General features: G+C 41.6%; 1 protein-coding gene across 1 annotated transcript in view; it reads right to left on the bottom strand.

The window, feature by feature from the left end:
* Positions 1–18,869, bottom strand: part of LOC128742691 (integral membrane protein DGCR2/IDD-like) — a 62,149-nt gene that overhangs the window by 27,673 nt on the left and 15,607 nt on the right. The window lies entirely within an intron of this gene.

Below are 18,869 nucleotides of genomic sequence, written 5' to 3'. Positions count from 1 at the left end.
TTGCCGCTGTTTGTGACTTTTCCTATGTAAAAAACCACGATAAATCGATTGGTGATGGTCTGAACGCACGGAAATAACGAGAAGTAGCCCATTTTGCCCCATTCACCCCTATTTTCTAATAGTTTTGAAAGAATCATGTACAAACTCTCTCTAATTTGAGATTGTATGGTGAATAAAGAAGAAGAATAGTAGGAAAAAGACGTCTGTTTTGCCCCATTTTATTTAGGGCTTTTATACTACTGACAAAATTCCAATCCGATGCTTTTCCAGAGATTTTCAAGAAGGCACGCTTGTTATGTAGGTTGAAATGGTCAGAATATCGAACGACGATCAAAGTTTTTCAAAAAAGTGTCGTATAACGAAATGTTTTGCCTTGTTTTACCCTACAACTTGTACTGAAATCTGAGAAAATATTGATTGGAAAACGAGTCACTGTTTAAGTGCTCCGATTTCGTTTAAATTTGTTGTGTTTATTTCTAGGCGAAAAATTTTAGACCCATATTTTTTATTGGACGCTTAGGGTGCCCCTTTTCTAAGTTAGGACAGCTACAAAAATAATCATGTTTGCCATTCTTTCTTTCGCCAAAGTTTCAACATTTTTGCATTCCGGAATCTACGGACCAAATTTTTACTATCCGACAGATCTTGCAGAAATGTCGGGAGTACAACGTGCCCACGCATCACATCTTTATTGATTTCAAAGCAGCATACGATACAGTTGATCGAGACAAGCTATGGCAGACAATGCACGAATACGGTTTTCCGGACAAACTGACGCGACTGATCAGAGCTACATTGGATCGAGTGATGTGTTTCGTACGCATCTCTGGGACACTCTCGAGTCCCTTCGAGACGCGACGAGGGTTGAGACAAGGTGACGGTCTATCCTGCATGCTGTTCAACATCGCTCTTGATGAGGTGATCCGACGAGCGGGCATCGAAACGAGAAGCACGATTTTTACCAAGAGTAGCCAACTTCTAGGTTTTGCAGATGACTTCGTTATCATTGCCAGGAACTTTGCGACGGCGGAGGCAATCTACGCCAGACTGAAAGCGGAGTCTAGGAGAATTGGGCTAAAAATAAATGCGTCGAAGACCAAATACATGAAAGGAAGAGGCTCAAAGGAAACAAATGCGCGCCTCCCACAGACGGTAACCGTTGACGGCGACGAACTACAAGTGGTAGAGGAGTTCGTGTATTTGGGATCGCTGGTGACCGCGGACAATAACACTACTAAGGAGATCCAGCGGCGCATCCAAGCGGGAAATCGGATCTACTTTGCCCTTCGTAAAACGTTACGATCAGGAAGCATACGCCGCACGAAGCTAACAATGTACAAAACCTTTATTAGACCGATAGTTCTTTATGGACTTGAAGCCGTGACGCTGCTTACGGAGGACATACGCGCCCTTGCCGTGTTTGAGCGGAAAGTGCTGCAGACGATATTTGGCGGAGTACAAACTGAAAGCGGAGAGTGGCGGAGGCGTATGTATCACGAGCTACAGGCACTGCTTGGGGAGACTCCCATCGTACATCTAGCGAAAGTTAGCAGGCTACAGTGGGCCGGACACGTCGTAAGGATGCCGGACGACAGTGCGACGAAAATAGTATTCTTCAACAACCCCACCGGCACCAGGAACAGGGGGGCCCAAAGTGCACGATGGCTCGACCAGGTCGAAAGCAATTTGCGACTTCTGAGATGACTAGGGAATTGGCGACGAGTGGCCCAAGACCGAGTTGAATGGAGACGAGTGCTTGAACCAGCACGAGCCACCCCGGCTCTATGCTGCTGAAGAAGAAGAAGAAGCATTCCGGAATGCTTTGAGCTACAGTCGAATATATTTTCTGAAAAGTTGATTGAAATATCTTTTATTTGGAACCAAAATCATTGAAATCGGTTCAGCAGTTCAAAAGTTATGAAGTTTTGAATGAAGTAAAATCGGAAAGCATGGCGATTATTGTGACCACTTTAATTCAGAGAGGAGCACCCTAAGCGTCCAATAAAAAACATGTGTCTAAAATTTTTCGACTAGGAACAAACACAACAAAATTAGAACAAAATCTGAGCACTTTTACAGTTGCCTCTTGTTCTATCAATACATTTTCAGATTTCAGTACAAGTTGTAGGGTAAAACATGGCAAAACACACCCTTATACGTCATTTTAGTGAAAAACTAGACCGTCGACCGTCTTCTGACTTTTTCAACCAGAAAACAAGCATACCTTCTTGAAAATCTCTGGTAAAAGTAACGAATTGGCATTTTACTTGTAGTACAAAAACCTTACGTAAAATTTTCCTGCTTGTGAGCTATTCCTGAAAAATGACGGCGTGGTGAGTGATTTTAGTCTGACCGTTAAGGACCTTCTGGAGTTTGGGATTGGCCGCAATCAAGGATTCCATTGTCCAGCCGGACAATGCCAGCGAATTGCAAGTAATTGCATAGAACATCGGTTGACAAGTGTATCAAAGTTTATATTCCATTAGACTCATTTCGGATTACTTTCGTCAGATCTGCACTGCCTAGCTACGTATGTGAAGGTAAACATCGTCTACCTTGAGGCCGTTTTAGGTCGACTACCTGCGAAAAATGTAGAGAGAATCATACAAAAAGGGTTCTGAAATGTGCCTCTATGATAAAAACAGACACTATAAGCAGAACTGCCCAGTCTAGACTCGAACAGCTGACGACTGGGTTGTTAGGCCAGCGTCGCACACCTCAGCTAACTGGGCGGGTGCTATTTATATGCCTCGCTTATAAATTGTGCGTTGATAAACGCAAGTGGACTTTGAAAGGGCACTCCAAACGCACCTTTGCAGAGACGCTTAAAAAAACTTTATGTACACTTTATGAGGCATTGTCAAATGACACGAGCTATAAACTGACAACCCACCAGAAGGACCTTTTTCTTTTGTTGATGCTTGGAATTCTATGAACAATATTTTCTCCCATAGAGATCCCTGAGGAAGGTTAATGTTGTTCCCAAAAGAAGCAAAGCAAAGCAAAGCCGTCTTTAAAACTTGACTTTTATGACCTTTAGAACCTTTATCGACTTGATCGACAGAGTTCGCAGTTGGTAATTAGAATATAAGAAAATAATAAAACTTTCAGTATCACTGTTTATTCGGATTTCGTAGACTGCAGACTAATGGCACGCAATTCCTACTTTTACTGCTTGAAAAACAGTGTTTGGGAAAAACCCTGTCCTAGTCAAAGTTGGATCATTCCCTGAGAGTTATTATGGCGAGTCAAATCCATGTCTTTCTGCATAGCCCACTCGCGAGTCAAATGACTCGTCAGCGACCAGCTGCCCAAGAGGGTCAGTGGCGTGGATTCTGCATTGCTTTTTCTTTTCTTGCTCATTTTAGCCCTCGATTTTACTCATGTGCGGGAGTGTGAGCCCTCGCCAGTAATCGGTATCAGCAGCTCGGGCTGCAACACTGAACGAACATCACTGGTCGATCACTGGTAGAAATACTCAAATTACCGCATTGCAGTTGGGGCAGTTATCAGTTGATTTGCAGCAGCCATGGCGAAAACAGTCAAAGAACTACGCTCGATACTTTGTTCGTGCTGCCAGCATCAACCCGGAGCGAAGAAGCTGGACATACTGTTCGCCGGCTTTAGACGATCTGGTATTTACAACATCCTTAAATGTATCTTTCATATCAAGTTCCCGGAGAAGGTTCTTCTGTGACTAAAGATCAGTGAGCAAGGAAAGTCTAAACAGCTGTCTATTTTTTTTGGGGGCTTGCGGTGAACGGGGAGATAAACAGTATGAAGTGCCTGTCGGAAGTTCCTCAAGAGGTATCACGCAATGGAGGGTGTGGTCTTTTGATCTCGGCCCTACGTTTTTGGCTGTACTTTTTTGGCGAACCTCAAACGGATGATCTACTACAATCATTTCATCAACCATGATTAGGATTACGGCCAAATGCCGTAAAACCATCCGACAAGCGTCGAAGCACTTTTGTAGTAGGTTTAATAAACATAGGACTTAAAAAAAATTTGTTCCATTGAATTATATTTTGTATTTACAATTAGTACAATTAATTATTTTTCTAACGCCATTCGAAATTAATCCATTAGTTAATGCATACTTTATGATGGTATCATGGGCCCGTACTTTTTAACATTGAATAAGGTCGTACGATATTTCATTAATAAAATTGATGGCGATGATCTTTTCCTCCAACAAGTTGGCATAACATGCCACATTGCGGCCGTTATATTGGACTTATTGTTTGCAAAACACGGTGTATCGATAATTTCTCGGATAGTACCATTTAAATATCCACCAAGATTAGGCGATCTGACTGCATTAGATTATCTTAGTTACACTAATAAATTAACTTCAATGCAAGACACAACAATCGTACCAATATGACGGTCATTTGAGGTGAAATGCTGCACAGAGTCATTAGAAATTGAGTCACCAGTGCAACAAAAAAGTCGTGCCGGTCATTTCAGTACTACGAAAGGTACTTTACCGAGCATCTGTGTTAATCAGTGACTGTGTCTTTATCTCGCAGAGGTATTTTTTTTCTGGATAACGATAAATTAACAACACGTGACAGCTATCGTTATCGGTAGATTGGATTCATGATGAAAGAAGTCTAAATCCAGTATGGGTTTGCCTAGTATGATATCGTATGGTTCGTAAACGACTCTGTACGTAAAACTTTACTATCACTGTCTTCCTCGATAAGAGAACATCACGTAGGTATTGGTTTTATGGTGATAGTTCTCACTTCTCACAATCAGTAGAGTTGATTCGCGAGGAAATAGGTAGCCAACTATCCTATTTAATGCTATAATGGTGCTTTGCACTAAAATTCGCACGTGATTGTTGCAGGATCGTAAATTATTCCTCAGTAACGCAGTTATCTGGTGTCCGTGGTTAGATAAATGTACAGTCAATAAGTGCATAGTCCAAAATAGAAATCAAGCAAGAATTTTGATTTTTCGTTGGTTTACCGTAAATGAAATAAATAGTAGTATTAAGTTAATTTTACTTGTTCATAAATCGTATAATTCACTTTGCTTATTCAATGATTCATTTTCCTCAATCAGATTTTTCTCCAATAATTCGCAGGAAAAGCCTAATAGTGTCAGCTGGGCCCGGTTTTTTTTGCAACCGACAATCACCGTCACATCGTTGTGCCTTGTTTTAAAACCGGCAACAGAATGAATAAGGCCAACATTTTGTTTTTTTTGCTCGGGTTTGTTTCCAGCTTGCGTAAAATCACAGTCCACATGACAATAATATTATGCCACGTTACGTTGAACCTATTTTTTGTATGTGAACCAATGGCACTTGCATTGGCTGCTATTTGTTGGGTTGAAAAAGCTTTGGCCGGATGAAACTGCTGCAGGGCTGTTTATACTCGACGATCTGGCTCGGTGCGAAAAACTACTGCAGGTCTTTGCAGCCGCATAACGGCAAGGATGGATGGTTAAACCGAACGGTACGCTTCCGCTTCGGTTGTTGGTTCGGTTGACAATGCACACAGCACAGGGCACAGGCAGGCACACCACCATCATGGACTTGCAATTAAGCTCGTGTTGCTCCGGCGGCGTGGGGCGTTTTCTTTCATCTCTTCAAGTGGCGGTTGTTTTCCACTGTAGCAATCAGCTGTTTCGCAGACTTTTCCCCGGAAGCTAACGTTCTGGAAGTGTAGCTTTTTATTATGTTGATTTTGCACACCTTCGACAGCTCTGAAACTAGTGGAACGGAAGAGGAACTTAAGTTGCGAGTTAACGTTAATCAAGTGGAATTTTTCAAAAGACCATTGCATTCCATCAGATTAGATTACACTAATATTATTGACTTGTAATAACAATTTTCAGTTAAATTTGTTTCAAAGTTTTTACGCTATAGTTCGAATATCCTATCCTTAGTCTGACAATTAACAAGTTATAATGACAGGAAAAAATCGATTTCAAGCACTTCCATGAACTGGCTCATGTTCAACTTCAGCTGTGCAGTGTATGTCGAATTACCACAGCTACTTTCGGAAGATCCATTCTGAATGAACCGGCTGCGAGTGAATATAAGTTCAAATCCAAGGAACAGACTACTACAGTATGTCTACTGCCGCAGGCTTCGGTGCCTATTCAAGTTTCTTGCTCCTATGTAGCTGCTCCAACACGAAAAGTCTGTGTTAGGCACGAGTGCAATATGACGCCAACAAGGGCAAAATATGGCTGCACTGTGCACTGTCGTAATTCTTGAAGACGTTTCTCGGAAAATTCAAATTATACTAGCTCATGCTCAAGTAGTTAATGCTTTGTCTACGAGTACTTTAGTGAAATTGAGTTCGTAGCCTGTAGGCTTCTTCTTACGTAAAATAGATTGTGCGGAGATGAGATGTGAATTATATTCAGTTATACGTGTGGGGAATTTTAAAATAATCATGATTATAAAATTTATTTATACAATGTAGAATGTTTAGAAAATAAATTCCTGATTAAAATAACACTCGCTAGAACTCCCATTAAGACTTTTCTTTAGACTAAATAAGCGCTAACTACCTAACTTTATGGAATTTTGGAACTATTAATAACTGTTCTTAATTTTATGAATGCATCCAATAAAAAATAATGCACGACATAAGCTTTAGACTATCATGTTGTGATCAGAGTGCTTATTTATCAGTACATCATTTCGAAGATAGACTTCTCCAGTACGCTTTGAAGTGATTTATCGTTATTCGTTAACGAAAGATATAAAGCCATCTTCACCATTGCGGAAAATTTCTTCAATTACACCATCAAATTATACCGAGCAAGAAGACAAATTTGAACAGCTTAATTCTAGCGAGTGAAGTTGGCGACTCCGTCTAGTATGGCATTAATTATGAATCATGGAATTGTCCTTGAAAATAATGCCGGCGTGTAAAGCCGGGCTGGCGCCTCCTACACCGAGCCTCGCCAAGAACGAGGCTGTTCTTCTTCAAGGAACATTTAAAACGCGTGCTATAGAATTGGAATTCACTACTCCGTGGAGAGTTTTCTATCACAATGGTTCCAACATTTCTAGCCAGTTCGCTCTGCAGAGCAGCGTTGGTAATTTCTTTTCATTTATACTGAACGGAGGTTGTGTTTGTACAAGTAGTAAATCATTGCAGGCGGTAGACACGGTTATGTGCCGTATCAAAGACTGCAGCTTTTTCAGTTGCGTTTATTCCATACCAAAAAAATTGGGAAGAAGAAGGCTTGTGTGTCTATCATTGGCGGAATTGGGAGGGGCGCCAATTTCCCACTAGAAAAATTGACTCAACTTTCAAAATATAAAAAAACTATGATTGATTAACTATATAGCTATAAAAACTCGAATGCAGATTCCATGCATTAATTTGCGTTTGATTCTGGTATGCTGACAAAATAAAATGGTCTAAAAAATGACTGGGGATGTAATCCTCCCCCTAGAAATGAGCACTAGTTTTGCCAGTAGTTTTTGAAAATGGTAGTACAAAATTATGAAATTATAGGTGTAAATAGTATTCCTGAGCAAGGTTTGACAACAAAAGTATATCAAAATTATTACATATTCTGCTGTTGGTATCAACTAGAAATCACGTTCTGTTACCGAGTCCAAATGACACTGCTTTCATTTTGTTTTCATCTGTATTGCAAGAAAATGTATTGACATAATCTATTTAATAAACCTGCAATATTTAAATTAATCTATTTTCACATTATTTTTTTTCTATCAGTCTAGATTATGTGATGATGATATGATAACTAATTTAGCTTTACCATTAACATTGTATAACAGCAAGATTAGCATTCCGTTTGATATTTTTGATCGCAAAAGTAGTATTCAATTTAATTTCACAGCGTGGAATTTTTGCAATCAATTTTGATATTTTAACCACTAAGTCAACCAAAATGAAATCACACCGAGTAATCAAAACCAGTTACATCAAGGTATCAAATTTTGTTTTCAATTTGCTCTAAAATTTTGCTCGGGTTCATAGTGCAGAATAACACGGAGCGGAAGAATTAGATAATAACTTTCTGTGATCCTTCCTTGCTATTATCTATTTTTTCGTCATTTCCCTTCACGCTTCGTTTTGTTCTAAATGTACTATTCACATTTATAATTTTATAACTTTCTATTTCTTCTACCATTTTCTTTGTTGAAAAGACTTTTTTTGGAAAAATTCATATATATCTATATATATAAAAGTGAGCGTGAGTATGTTTGTTTGTATGTTTGTATGTTCCACCATAACTCCAGAACGCATTGACCGATCTTCACCAAACTTGGCACACATGTTCCTTGATATAAGAGAATCAGCACTGGGGGGGTTGACAAAGGGGAGGAGGTTCGTAACAGAGGGGAGGCCATAACTCCGAAATGGCTGGACGGTTATTCATCAAACTTGGCACAATTATTGTTCCTTGGCTTAAGAGAATCAGCACTGGAAGGTTAACACAAACGAAGGAGGGAGGTTCCCTGTTAGGGGGGAGGGTCGTTAATAGGGGGGGTGGGGTGGTATAATACCGAAACGCCTTGACCGTTCTTTTTCAAACTTGGCACACATGTTCCTTGACGTCAGGGAATTATCACGCACGTTGACAAAGGGAGGATAGGAACTAATAGGGGGGGGACCATACCTTCGAAATAAAAGAGGGGGGTTGTAACAGGGGGGAGGACATTACTCTGAAATGCCTGGACAGTTATTCATCAAACTTGGCACACATGTTCCATGACATAAGGGAATCAGCACTGGAAGGTTAACAAAAACGAGGGGGGAGGTTCCCTGACAGAAAAGAGGGTCCCTAATAGGGGGGAGGCCATAACTCCGAAACGCCTTGACCGTTCTTTATCAAACTTGGCACACATGTTCTTTGACAACAGGGAATCAGCACCGGAGGTTGACAAAGGGGGGTGGGACTAATAAGGGGGGAGACGATAACTCCGAAACGCCTTGACCATTCTTTATCAAACTTTCATACATGTTCCTTGATATAAGGGAATCAGAATTGAAGGGGTTGACAAAAGAGGGGAGAGTAACAGGGGGAAGACTCTGAAATGTTTGGACGGTTCTTCCTTAAGTGACGGTGGGACAAAAGAGGGAGCTGATGACAGGAGGTTGCTGGCAGGAAGGGGGAGTAACGCCCACATGACTGTAAAGGTGCGTTTAGATTGGCAACTTGTGGCATGCAACTTTTTCCAAACTGTTGCCAAATGTTTCCAAGCAACATAGCAACGTATAACAAATGTTCAGGTGGCAACATCAGCAGCATTGAGTAACAACTAGCAGCATGTCGCATACCAAATGTTGCATTCCACATGTTACCGAAAAATTGCCCAGTTTAAACGCACCTTAACAATTTATCCGTACAACAGAAAAAATCAAAATACGAAACACTAAACGGCAATGCTCGCAGCTGTAGATTTGTCAAGTGTAATTATGCGCTGAATCAAAGTGACCCGTATAAAAAGTGTTCGACCATTAGTACTAAGTGTTGCTGACCGACTCTATTTGAGTCACAGGGGCAATCATTCAAATAGTGTGGAGTTGATCTGAGAACACCATGTTTTTCCCATGGTCAACTTTATGTGGCATGTTGCAGAGTGGGCTCGGTCAATAATTTGTGCTTACTTGCTCCTGGTGGTGAAACTAAAAACATTGTTTACAAACAAGTTTGTCTGTGGAGCAAGCGTTATATTTTTGCATTATAAGCATGTCGGTTACAATAACTGATGTACAAGTGAATGTGAGACAAAGGTGAATTTGAAAATGCTAACTGCTTGTAATTACTGTGTTTTACAACGCTCAATTGGCGGTCAAAACGAATACTTGTTTCAACTGAACATATTCCTTGCTTGGCATGAAAATAGATAGGGTACGGGAAGGTATTTCCAGCTCGCTACTAAATTCGGCATACATTATCTTTTTTTGCTTCGCTTTCTCAAATAAAAACTTTGCTGCTATATAACAATACTGAAACGAATGTAGCACTTATAAGCTTTAATATGTTATAACTATTTTCATAAAAATGTAAGTAATTTGCTAAATTTTAATCAACAAACATCAAAAGCACTGTTTTCCCACTAGCACGTAACCAGACTGAAAAAACAGCAGCAATCGCTTACGCGTATCTGCTCTTGATGATGGTTTGGAAAACACACAATTATGATCACGTTTACTTATTCTAGCAACTAAACAGCTGTGAATATGGTGTCACAGAACAATTTTATTTTTAATCTTTTTATCACGGAAGAACACAAAAATTCCCTTCTGATATGAAAATATAAATCAATTTTCATTCACTAGCAATCTGCAGTATTTTGTTTTTAATTTCAGAATATGGTGCTCTATAAACACTACTACTAATATGTGATGAAGTTGCGCCTGAAACTCTTCTATCGTGTTGACATAGCTAGTATTTGAGTGTCATCAACTTGCTTCTGGTGCTAGTGTATATGTACGATTCAATGATACACCAGCGCCAGCAGCATGCTGTTGTCACTGCAAAACTAGTTATCTTCAATGAGCCGGTATCTAGGCAATACCGACACGTTATCCGTCGGTCTCTCTTTTGATACGTTTTTGAAAAGCATCTAATCCCTGCGCAGACTATTTCGGCCCAATTTAACCGCAGCGACTTCATCATTTCTCGCGACTATAACTCAAATTCAGTAGCGTTTTATTAAGACCAAAATACACTCCGATATTTTCAGTAAATATTATTCTATCAACTGGTATAAAAATCTTGTCTAGAATAAATATAGTTTCAACGTAATTGCTGAATATTGTTCAGGCTACCGCTTAATGGGCTGGAAATACCCTCCCGTACCCTATCTAACATAAGAACCTTTCAACCTTTTATTCGGCAATAAAATTAATACGGTATTCCAGCTACCAAGCACATTGTTGTCCTGGTGGTAGACCGCAATTTTCGGTTTACATAACAGATTCTCTTCTTGGAAAACAGAAAACCGGGGAAAGGGTAATGTGTTGAAATATGCGAGCCCAGGGGTCGAGTTTAATAAACCGTCAACTTTTTACGGTTGCAACCTGCATCGGGGCTTTTTTTCTTTCATGAGTTTTTACATTTTTTATTGTTTTAGAGCAGCGGCGAGATTATGCATCGTTTTATCATTTGGTTGACTATTTTGTTTTTACGAAAAATAAAATTCAAAGTTTTTTTTCCAATGCTAAATTCCACACAAAGTAATAATAATATTTATTTTTTGCTATTCTGCATAGGCTTGATATTTACGGAAATATGTCAACAGATTACTTTTAATGATTGCACGTGCACATATTATTCTGTTTTTGCCAATATTGAAACCAACGCTATGGTAGTGTCGATGTGATTAATTTTTATTTATGTTACCCCCTGGATATCGGCAACCATATCTATGACAGTAATTCAAAATAAAAATATAAAAAAACATCCCACTGAGGCCTGGGTGCCACAATGCTCACCGAGCAGAGTAACCTTGTCGGGAAGTAGGAATGGTGGTTCACAAACAACCGCAAGGCGTGAGTCATTCCCGTAACAGAAAAATAACATGTTTCGTATCCCCGTTCACACTGAATTGCGCCTCGCCCAAGGAGATGATTTTTCGATGGAAATCTAGTTTACTGTCCATTGCCTCTAGGGGCCAATTTGCGAACTCCCGATGCAATTGACGATGGTTTGGCTTGACCTCTGACGGCGAGGTTCAACAGACCGAGATCAAACCGTAAAATATGTCAGATGGTTATTGGGGACACCCACGGGTGTGCAGATCAGTTTTTGACGTCATGAAAATTTTTGAAAATTGGCGAAAAAGATAGCAATCGTGGAAGCAAAAACATCGATTGCTAGTGGAATTTTATGGAATTTTTATAGCAATCACTAGGTCAGTTCTGAAAAACTTGAAAAAGAGAAAGTGGTAATTTCGGCTTTAAAGATTAAGAACGCCTTAGTTAAGACGAAACAACCTGTAATGCCCTTAAAGAGTACAAACTCAGATTTTGAGTAATTTTTCAACCAAAAAATTGGTAGTGGGAACTTAAAAGTGCGTTATTTGTCACAGAGAATAATTCAATTATCGCGGTAGCAAGTAGCCAAATATTGTCAAATTTTGATCCATAATCTGTGTTTGTACCCTTTAAGGGCATTTTGAGTAGTTTCAACCAAGTTTTAGCTAAACCTGACCTATTTACAGGTAAACTAGTTTTAGAGTGCATAATATCTGGCATCCCGGAACGCTGTTATAGTTGTGTGTTTTTGGGTTAATATTAAGTTTGATGTTTTAGTATTGTTTACGCAATCTCAGCGTCGATTTTATAGATATTCGACTACCTTCGTCCGTCAAGATAAAATAGTGTTTTCTGTGCACTGTGCACTGTGGTGCTTCTGAGAAGAAGTTTTTGAAGTGTATTGTTCTTTATTTTAATCAACCTAATACCGTACTGCCATCTCGTCAATTTGACACCCAGCATGTATTCATGAAATAGCGTTCAACTGCTACCAACTTAATGTGTTATGGTCCACTTTGACTCGCGAAATTGAGGCAAGAATGCAGGTCGACTCAGTGTACCTAAACTTTGCGAAAGCATTTGACACTGTTCCGCACAATATAATCATAGCAAAGTTATTGGCTTCCCGGTGTGGCTCGTGGAATGGCTGTCATCTTACCTGACGGATCGCTCAGCATATGTGTTGGTGAATTTTACACAAACAGATACCTTCCAAATTTCTTCAGGTGTACCGCAAGGCAGTGTGCTTGGTCCGCTGATCTTCAATTTGCTTGTCAATGATTTGTATCTGTTGATTTCCTCTTTTAAATTATTCTTCGCTGACGATCTGAAGATCTTTCGCGTCGTATCATCCAACATCGATTACGAGGTTCTGCAGATGGATTTGGAAGCTGTGCTAAACTGGTGCGTAAACAACGGAATGCGCGTTAATAGCAAAAAAAAGTAAAACAATATCGTCTACTCGCTGGGACCTGACATCCTCGATAAGGTGGAGTCGATCTACGATCTGGGTGCTACTATCGGCTCTAAAGTGAGATTCAGTGTACATATAGGAACCATCACCGTGAAGGCGTTTTGTGCACTTGGGTTCATTCGTCGTCACGCCTTCAACTTTACCGACGTATGCGCGCTCAAATTGCTCGTTAGTACGAAGCATTCTTCAATATGCTTCTGGCCAATACCAATCTGGAGCCCGTATCAGCTAACATATGTTCTCTCAATAGAACGAGTGCAAAAAAAGTTTTTGCGATTTGCTTTGCACAATCTTCCGTGGAACGATTCAGATAATCTTCTCAACTATTTAGACCGGAGACCAGTTGATCACAAGTTGGAACCTCTATTAGTTAGGTACAGTTATCAGAGAATGTTTATCTTCGACATAATTAAAGAAATCACCGATTGTTCTGCATTAATGGAGCAGATTTTTTACAACGCACCCCAGTGACGTCTCCGAGGTATGTCAATGTTGGTCATTCCTCATCATCAACCTTGCTATGGCCACTATAACCCGTTCGATTCTTGCTTGCGGGTGTTCAACGAAGTTGGAGATTACTTCAACTTTAAGTTGACGAGAACAATCTTCTCGAATGGAATAAGAGAGTAATTCTTTCTGAAACGGGGCCACTAGCCAGCAAACAATTTAGTTTGTTTATCTCGGTTATAACTCAGAGATATGAAATCATTTCCGCACGAAAAAGTTATATTTCACACCACATAAGAACATATCCCAAGTAGCAATCTGGGTTTTATTATACTCCTGTTGCGTATACGCCGCACCTACTATGAACACATTGGTTACTGAGCGGCTGTCACCTTGTGTACAGCATACCGTGTAATGGATGGAGAACTGTCATCGAACGTATACTTAGCAAGTCACGAGATTAGTGCAGAGGTTACCTTTAGAAGATACGTGTTTCGGGCTTTTCCTGCGAAATAATTATTATAAACTTACAATCTAAACTTAGATACCTACAGTACGTATATTTAGCTAATAGTACGGTATCGAGTTAGCTAATAGTAGTTACTTAAAGCTAGTGATAAAAAACATCTACGGGCTAAAACTTAAGTAAGATCCCGTGAATCACTCTTACTACCGTTTCAATCGATACTACGAAAAATCCAGGAAACCTACAAACGTATGTAAGCATCTATTGAGCTTAAAAACTTAATTAACATATCGATGTTGCAGGATAATTTTAATTTTCGCAAATATAGAGAATTCAAAGTTACGGAAAGTTGTTTCCTTCGTTGCATAAGCAACAGTTTAAAATTATCGTTTTATCGTTCGGAGATGCCACGAAAGACCCGTACACGAGATGCTGTTCCAGACATCACCCTGCAGCAATCATGCCCGCTCTGTCAACTTCCTGATTGTGACGAGATGGTCTGCTGCGACGACTGTGAACGGTGGTATCACTTTCAATGCGTCGGTGTGAATGACGATGTGGCCAACTATGATTGGAGCTGCCCGGAATGCGTCGCTGCTAAAGTTCCTGCGCAACAATCGCCGCATCCGAAAACTACTGCAGATGAGCCGATAGCACAACCGCAGCTTCCTCGATCAAACCAACGTCTACCTACACCACAAACACCCATCTCGCCGGTTCCACCACCACAACCGCGCTCTACCCGGCCACCACTCGTGCAACTAAATATGCCTACCGTTTCTGAAGAGGTTGTTGTTGATCCTGATCTAGTAAACAAACTTCCAGTTGAACTTCGTATCAAGATGTTGGAAGAAGAAGAAGCAATCGAACGTAAGTTTTTAAGACGCAAATACCAACTCTTACTCGAGGCATCAGTGAATAAAAATCATGTAGGTCAGGGCAATAGTAGTGCAAATATGCCAGCAACTAATAATGTTAGAGATCCTCCTATTTTCCATTCATCACCAATGAATGATTACCGTTCTAATGACCATCCTCCGCATGCTGGCCACCAAAATAGAGATGAGTCAGTGTTCGTTCGAAGTATGAAGGAACAACCAATTCGTGTTCCAGCTAACGTTCCACATTCGCTCGCAAATCGTGGGAACTCGTCAGCATTTGGTCCAGTTCCGCCAAATCAACGGGCATACATCCCAGTACCAGTACGATATCCGCCTCCAGTTGAGCAGCGGCCTAATGCGTCGTCGTTTGCTCCCCGTCGCCCCGAGCAGTTTGAGTATATTCCGTCATCATCATTTCCAAATCGTCACCAACATCCAAATGCCTCCGCGTTCGCACCGCTCGCTGGTCTTTCTCGTTATGCGACTCAAGAACAGTACCCCTGTGACTCTCTCGGCTTTTCTGGCGCCTTTGGAGGGACTACGTTGCTAAATAGTAGTCAAATCGCTGCACGACAGGCGATTGCCAAAGAGTTGCCAATCTTCTGTGGTGACCCGGAAGAGTGGCCACTGTTTTTTGCTACATATGAGAATTCTACAAATCTCTGTGGGTACTCACCTGAAGAAAATCTAGCTCGACTGCAGAAGTGTTTGCGAGGAAAAGCCTTGGATGCAGTTAAATGTCAGCTGTTACATCCTACTAATCTAGGGCAAGTTCTCTCCACCCTTAAGATGCTTTTTGGTCGCCCGGATATTATCGTTCATTCGCTACTACAAAAAATAAATGTTCTTCCTTCTCCAAAAGAGGAGCACCTTGGATCTCTGGTAGATTTTGCTTTGGCTGTGCGTAACATGGTAGCTACTATTAAAGCCTGCGAATTGGAGCAGCATCTATGCAACCCGACCCTCCTGCACAATTTGACTAAGCGACTTCCCCCAATGATCCGACTGAATTGGGCGACTCATCGACAGTCCCTTCCCTCCGTGACTGTGTTAGACTTTAGTGATTGGTTGTACAACCTGGCGGAAGCAGCAAGCGCCGTTACACTGCCAGATTTCTCTAGTTCCTCCGATAGTAAGTCTCGCCGTGGGCGCAAAGACGATGGTTTCTTAAATGCGCACATAGAAACAGAACAGCAATTTGAGCAATATGACGTCAATAGTTGTTTCGTTTGCCATGGAGATTGTGATGCAGTGGAAAAGTGCAAGAAATTTCTTTCGTCCGGTCTTTCAGTTCGCTGGGATATACTCCGGAAATACAAGCTATGCCGTAGTTGCTTGGGTAATCATCGTGGACCGTGTGAGTCCGGAAAACTGTGCGGGAAGAACGGTTGTCAATACAAACATCATCGGCTTCTGCACAATGATTCTAAGGACAAACAGCAGGTGTCATCATCCAGCTTGAGTAACCGTGATCCTCCCGAAGCTGATTCATGCAATACGCATCGCGGAGGACGCAAATCGGTTCTGTTCCAGTACATCCCAGTTGTTCTTCACCACAATGGAATTGCTCTGCCTACATACGCGTTCCTGGACAGTGGGTCATCCCTAACATTAATGGAGGAAAGTTTAGCGGAGGAACTGAATTTGCGAGGTGAGAAATACCCTCTTTGTTTACGCTGGACGGCAGATACATGCCGCTATGAGAAAGACGCAATGATGGTTTCCGTGAAAATTTCCGGAACGCACAACCATAGTGGCCAACACCGTCTGTCGGAAGTCTATACAGTAAAGGATTTGAAACTTCCACCGCAATCTTTACCTGCGCGTAAGTTTTCGGAACAGTACGCTCAACTTAAAGGGCTGCCCATTGAATCTTACAGCAATGTTCAACCAAAACTGTTGATCGGCATGAGCAATGCCAGGATGTTACACCCCCTAGAAGGCCGCGAGGGAAAGTTAGAGGAACCTGCGGCCATTAAGACACGCCTTGGTTGGTCGGTTTATGGAGTTTGCTCGTCGGCAGGTACGACGATGGAGAAAATTTCGCACAGCTTTCATGTCTGTTTCCACTCTCGTAATGCGGACGAATCTCTGCACGAAGCCGTCAAGAACTACTTCGCTCTAGACAGCTTAGGCATTCAAGAGCAGCAAAATCATTTATTCTCGAAAGAAGACAAACGAGCTTTGACAAAACTGCAGGAATCTACAATGTTCCGGAATGGGCGTTACGAAGTTAGTTTGCTCTGGAAATATGACGACGTCCATTTACCTAATAATCGCTCTATGGCGTTAAGACGTCACCGTTGCCTGATCAAAAGGATGGAACGTGATGCGCATCTCTCAAATACTGTACGAGACAAAATGACAGATTATGAGCGCAAAGGCTATATACGTAAGCTTACCCCCGAAGAAAGCCGAAAAACCAGTAGTAGAACGTGGTACTTACCGATATTTCCGGTTTCCAATGCCAACAAACCGGGAAAGGTCCGAATTGTGTTCGACGCAGCCGCTTCATTTAAAGGTGTTTCGCTAAACTCCGTGCTGATGAAAGGTCCTGACCAACTAAACGCTCTGCCAGCGGTTCTGTACAAATTCCGAGAGCGGTTGGTAGGCCTTGGCGGTGATATTGCAGAAATGTTTCACCAGATGCGAATGAATCCTTCAGACGAGGATAGCCAGCGAATCTTATGGTGTGCAAACGAGGAATCAGGAGAAGCATGTGATTACGTTATGCAGGTAGTAACGTTCGGGGCAACATGTTCCCCCAGTACAGCTCTATTCGTTCTGAACGAAAACGCATCACGGTTTGAAAGTATATATCCGGCGGCAGTTGATGCCATCCGTCATAGGCATTATGTCGACGATATGCTAACCAGTGTCGAAACGGAAGAGGAAGCGATTAAGTTGGCTAAGGAAGTACACTACATCCACCTGCAAGGAGGATTTCAAATGCGCAATTGGGTGTCGAATTCCCCGGCCGTATTAGAGGCATTAGGGGAAGTCCCAAAGACAGAAAAGTCAATGGATATGAACGCGGAGTTGGCCATGGAAAAGGTACTTGGCATGTGGTGGAGTGCAGCGTCAGATGTCTTCCGTTATAAGCTTTGCACAGATCGTAATAAAGAGCTGTTAACAGGGGTGAAGCATCCTACAAAACGAGACGTGTTGCGTACATTAATGTCTATATACGACCCTTTGGGACTCATCGCGCATTATCTGATGTACCTCAAGGTGTTACTGCAAGAGATCTGGAGGTCAAAAACAAATTGGGATGAACCGATTTCCGAGAAAGAACTCCAGAAATGGCTTACGTGGTTGCGCATATTGCCCGAACTAGAGTCGGTGGAGATTCCGCGCTGTTATTTTAAGGGAGAAGTAAGCATCTCCGAGACTGCAGTAGAACTTCATACATTCGTGGACGCCAGTGAAAACGGTTATGCTGTGGTGGCGTATTTCCGTTTCGAATATGAAGGTCGCGTACAATGTATGCTAATTGGAAGTAAAACGAGGGTAGCGCCTATCAAGTTTGTTTCCATTCCTCGCCTAGAACTCCAGGCCGCCGTTGTTGGTTCGCGTTTCGCCAGAAGTGTTGCGGAAAATCACTCCATCCAAATTGCAAGACGTTACTTTTGGACAGATGCGCGGGACGTGCTGTGCTGGTTGCAGTCAGACCATCGACGATATTCGCAATACGTAGCCTTTCGTGTGGGTGAGATTTTGGAGACAACTAACATCTCTGAGTGGTGCTGGTTGGGGACCAAGTTCAATGTGGCGGACGACGGCACAAAGTGGAATTCTAAACCGGACCTGAAATCCACTAGCCGTTGGTTTAAGGGTCCATCATTTCTGTGGCAGCCGAAAAGTGTGTGGCCGGTGTCACCCTTAAACGTTGAAAAAACCAACGAAGAAATCCGGCCGTGTTTTCTCTCCCTACATTTCCTGACAGATAAGGTCCGTACCATTTTATTACCACAAAACTTCTCATCGTGGAATCGACTCCGTCGCGTTACTGCTTATGTGCTCCGCTACGTTACCAACATTAGGCAGAAACTGAGTGGTCAGCGTATAGTCTTCGAACCGTTAACGCAAAAGGAACTTCTTAATGCGGA

This window comes from Sabethes cyaneus, chromosome 3 (genome assembly GCF_943734655.1).
Source record: "Sabethes cyaneus chromosome 3, idSabCyanKW18_F2, whole genome shotgun sequence".
In the NCBI taxonomy this organism is placed as follows: Eukaryota; Metazoa; Arthropoda; class Insecta; order Diptera; family Culicidae; genus Sabethes; species Sabethes cyaneus.
This window is presented reverse-complemented; position numbering and strand designations above follow the sequence as displayed.